A 5,727-nucleotide genomic window follows, 5' to 3' on the forward strand; every position below is an offset into this window, starting at 1 on the left:
TCTACTTGTTAATATTACCAATTAAATTTGCGACAATTTGAGCCATGAAATACGACGACTGGATCACTGTGTACAGGAGGCTGTTATGGCAGCAAACACTCTCCAGGCGACCATATATCTTGGATAAGTCGCTCCACACAATTGTCGCTTGGACCGTCGACTTAATATGGCGTCACCTCTCACATATTTACGTCTCATTTCGTTATGAAATTAGATTATTTCAGAGTAAAAATAGGTTTGATCATGTTCTACGTGTAGCACCAACATTATAGTAAGTAAATATACCATATTTCTTTATTACTTACGTAATGCTAGGACGATTTGGGTAGTTTTGGCCTGATTTGGGCTGACTTGGGTAATTCTATGGACCCCTAACATGTGCCTCATTATATTTCCACGTTCTCTAAATTTTTTGCCACACTCAGCACATTGAAAAGGTCTCTCATCCGAATGCACCATCCTGTGAGTCTTCATACTTCTACGATGACTGAATCTCTTCCCACACTCTGGACACTCGTGAGGCTTGTCACCTGAATGTACTAACATGTGAGTCGTCATATTTCCACGTAGACTGAATCTCTTCCCACACTCTGGACACTCGTGAGGCTTGTCACCTGAATGTACTAACATGTGAGTCGTCATACTTCCACGTTGACTGAATCTCTTCCCACACTCTGGACACTCATGAGGTTTATCACTTGAATGCACTAACATGTGAGTCTTCATATTTCCATGCTCACTGAATCTTTTCCCACACTCTGGACACTCGTGAGGCTTGTCACCTGAATGCACAAACATGTGCCTTATTATAGTTCCACGATCTCTAAATTTTTTGCCACACTCGGCACATTGAAAAGGTCTCTCATCCGCATGCACCATCCTGTGACGCTTCATATGTCCAAGATGACCGAATCTCTTCCCACACTCTGGACATTCATGAGGTTTGTCACCTGAATGTACTAACATGTGAGTCTTCATATCACTAAGACGACTGAATCTCTTCCCACACTCTAGACACTCATGAGGTTTATCACCCGAATGCACTAACATGTGACGTTTCACATCTCCACGGCGGGTGAATACCTTCGGACACTGTGGACACTCGTGAGGTTTGTCACCTGAATGCACTAACATGTGAGTCTTCACATGTGAAGGACGGGTGAATACCTTCTGACACTGTGGACACTGGTGAGTCTTCATCTTCTTTATGACAGGTGCAGTTTGTGTGAAGGTTTTCTCCCCCGGATGTTGGGAGAAGCGTCAAGGCTTGAGCGTTGTTTCTTAGAGTTAGACTTGATGTTAGCACTTGGCGGTCAATGGTGGTGCTTCTTCTTTATAATAGGTGCAGTTTGTGTCATGGTTTTCCCTTAATGCTCGTGCTGGACATCACCGGCTGGGGCGCTAAAATGGCGGCGGTTGTTTACCCTCATCACCTAAGCGTTCCAATGTTTTTGTCTGGTTCCACATATAATTTTTCCTACTTCTTATTTTTGTTTATAAGTGATCATTTACAATTATCACTTGTATTTATATTCAAGTTTTTCAATCAAAGAATGTACTTGAAATTGTTTCTTTAAACATAAAGCCACACGATTATACTTTTTGAAGGAAATAGCTCCCCCATAGTGGATGCACTACATGCGCAGAATTGACCAACAAGAGTTTCATATTCACTTTTACCTATATATAAATATATATATATATATATATATATATATATATATATATATATATATATATATATATATATATATATATATATATATATGTATATATATATATATATATATATGTCGTACCTAATAGCCAGAACTCACTTCTCAGCCTACTATTCAAGGCCCGATTTGCCTAATAAGCCAAGTTTTCATGAATTAATGTTTTTTCGTCTACCTAACCTACCTAACCTAACCTAACCTAGCTTTTTTTGGCTACCTAACCTAACCTTACCTATAAATATAGGTTAGGTTAGGTTAGGTAGGGTTGGTTAGGTTCGGTCATATATCTACGTTAATTTTAACTCCAATAACAAAAAATTTACCTCATACATAGAGAAAAGGGTTGCTTTATCATTTCATAAGAAAAAAATTATAGTAAATATATTAATTCAGGAAAACTTGGTTTATTAGGCAAATCGGGCCTTGAATAGTAGGCTGAGAAGTGAGTTCTGGCTACTAGGTACGACATATATATATATATATATATATATATATATATATATATATATATATATATATATATATATATATATATGTCGTACCTAGTAGCCAGAACGCACTTCTCTGCCTACTATTCAAGGCCCGATTTGCCTAATAAGCCAAGTTTTCATGAATTAATGTTTTTTCGTCTACCTAACCTACCTAACCTAACCTAACCTAGCTTTTTTTGGCTTCCTAACCTAACCTTACCTATAAATATGGGTTAGGTTAGGTTAGGTAGGGTTGGTTAGGTTTGGTCATATATCTACGTTAATTTTAACTCCAATAAAAAAAATTGACCTCATACATAGAGAAAAGGGTTGCTTTATCATTTCATAAGAAAAAAATTATAGTAAATATATTAATTCAGGAAAACTTGGTTTATTAGGCAAATCGGGCCTTGAATAGTAGGCTGAGAAGTGAGTTCTGGCTACTAGGTACGACATATATATATATATATATATATAAATATATATATATATATATATATATATATATGTCGTACCTAGTAGCCAGAATGCACTTGTCAGCCTACTATGCAAGGCCAAATTTGCCTAATGAGCCAAGTTTTCCTGAATTAATATATTTTCTCAAATTTTTTTCTTATGAAAAGATAAAGCTACCCATTTCATTATGTATGAGGTCAATTTTTTTTATTGTAGTTAAAATTAACGTAGATATATGACCGAACCTAACCAACCCTACCTAACCTAACCTAACCTATCTTTATAGGTTAGGTTAGGTTACGTAGCCAAAAAAGTTAGGTTAGGTTAGGTTAGGTAGGTTAGGTCGTCGAAAAACAATTAATTCATGAAAACTTGGCTTATTAGGCAAATCGGGCCTTGCATAGTAGGCTGAGAAGTGCGTTCTGGCTACTAGGTACGACATATATATATATATATATATATATATATATATGTCGTACCTATTAGCCAGAACTCACTTCTGAGCCTACTATGCAAGGCCCGATTTGCCTATTAAGCCAAGTTTTCATGAATTAATTGTTTTTCGACTACCTAACCTACCTAACCTAACCTAACCTAACTTTTTCAGCTACCTAACCTAACCTAACCTATAAAGATAGGTTAGGTTAGGTTAGGTAGGGTTGGTTAGGTTCGGTCATATATCTACGTCAATTTTAACTCCAATAAAAAAAATTGACCTCATACATAATGAAATTGGAAGCTTTATCATTTCATAAGAAAAAAATTAGAGAAAATATATTAATTCAGGAAAACTTGGCTTATTAGGCAAATCGGGCCTTGCATAGTAGGCTGAGAAGTGCGTTCTGGCTATTAGGTACGACATATATATATATATATATATATATATATATATATATATGTCGTACCTAGTAGCCAGAACTCACTTCTCAGCCTACTATTCAAGGCCCGATTTGCCTAATAAGCCAAGTTTTCCTGAATTAATATATTTACTATAATTTTTTTCTTATGAAATGATAAAGCAACCCTTTTCTCTATGTATGAGGTCTATTTTTTTTTATTGGAGTTAAAATTAACGTAGATATATGACCGAACCTAACCAACCCTACCTAACCTAACCTAACCTATATTTATAGGTAAGGTTAGGTTAGGTAGCCAAAAAAAGCGAGGTTAGGTTAGGTTAGGTAGGTTAGGTAGACGAAAAAACATTAATTCATGAAAACTTGGCTTATTAGGCAAATCGGGCCTTGAATAGTAGGCTGAGAAGTGCGTTCTGGCTATTAGGTACGACATATATATATATATATATATATATATATATATATATATATATATATATATATATATATATATATATATATATATATGTCGTACCTAGTAGCCAGAACTCACTTTTTGGCCTACTATGCAAGGCCCGATTTGCCTAATAAGCCAAGTTTTCCTGAATAATATATTTTTTCTATTTTTTTTCTTATGAAATGATAAAGCTGCCCATTTCATTATGTATGAGGTCAATTTTTTTTATTGGAGTTAAACACTTTCGCGTTCCACAGACTGAATAATTCGTCATTTATTTTTCTACTGAATGTGTTCCAACGACGCAACACTGCGTCACTCATTACAATATTTTTTTAAAAATTTAAATTTTATCAGATCAATCTGGTAGTGGTTTTAAAATAAGCGCCTTTAGATTGCACACAATTTGATACCAAAATCAAAGATATAACATGAAACTTGATGTCCAAACACTTGAAATATTATAAATAGGTCTATGGTCTGAATATTAAAATATTTGTTAAAATTCTATTTATTGTCCTATTATCTTGGGACTTGTTTTAAAATGTGCGCCTTTTTATTGCGAACAATTTGATACCAAAATGAAAGATGTAACACAAATATTTATGTCAGAACACTGGAAAGATATAAATAAATTTGTGATGATTAGCGTCCAGAATTAAAATATTTGTTAAAAATCCAGTTATTGCTCTATTATTCTGGGACTAGTTTTAAAATAATCGCCTTTTTATTGCGAACAATTTGATACCAAAACGAGCGACGTAGCACGAAATTTGATGTTATCAAATTGAACGAGTTGAACATTAGGTTGCAATGTACAAAATGGTGCTCGTTCATGGGTAACTTTAGGCTTTTCTGCGGGGAGGCACTCCAGCCTTTTGTACATTTTATTCATACACATCTGTAGGGAATTTAATTGCGAACACAATGATACCAAAATGAGCGACGTAGCACGAGAATTAAGGTAAAAAAATGGAACGAGAATGCACATGTTACTGATTTTGTGCGTTTTTGCCGACTTTACGCTTTGCTGTTGGGAGTCACGCTAGGCTTTTGGACATTATTTTTATACACACCTGTAGAGAATTTAATTGCGAACACAATGATACCAGAATGAGCGACGTAGCGCGAGAATTAAGGTGAGAAAACTGGAACGAGTATACACATTTGAGTGTCACCGCGCGCTTACCCGCACGGAGGGGCCACGATCCCCCTGTCAACCGCGAGTTTCCACGGAGCGCGAAAGTGTTAAAATTAACGTAGATATATGACCGAACCTAACCAACCCTGCCTAACCTAACCTAACCTATCTTTATAGGTTAGGTTTGGTTAGGTAGCCGAAAAAGTTAGGTTAGGTTAGGTTAGGTAGGTTAGGTAGTCGAAAAACAATTAATTCATGAAAACTTGGCTTATTAGGCAAATCGGGCCTTGCATAGTAGGCTGAGAAGTGCGTTCTGGCTACTAGGTACGACATATATATATATATATATATATATATATATATATATATATATATATATATATATATATATATATATATATATATATATATATATATATATATATATATATATATATATATATATATATATATATATATATATATATATATATATATATACAACTTTAGAACACTTTCCCACCAGGAGACTCGAACCCTAGCCAGCACAGAAGCCTTCCAGCAACTGGCATAACAGGTATGCCTTAACCCTCTCCACCACCTGCTCAGACCCTTAAAAAGAGATGGTAATTTCGGAGTATTTAAATACCACAAAAGATCACCACCTCCCAAG

This window comes from Procambarus clarkii, chromosome 40 (assembly GCF_040958095.1).
Source record: "Procambarus clarkii isolate CNS0578487 chromosome 40, FALCON_Pclarkii_2.0, whole genome shotgun sequence".
Taxonomy (NCBI): domain Eukaryota; kingdom Metazoa; phylum Arthropoda; class Malacostraca; order Decapoda; family Cambaridae; genus Procambarus; species Procambarus clarkii.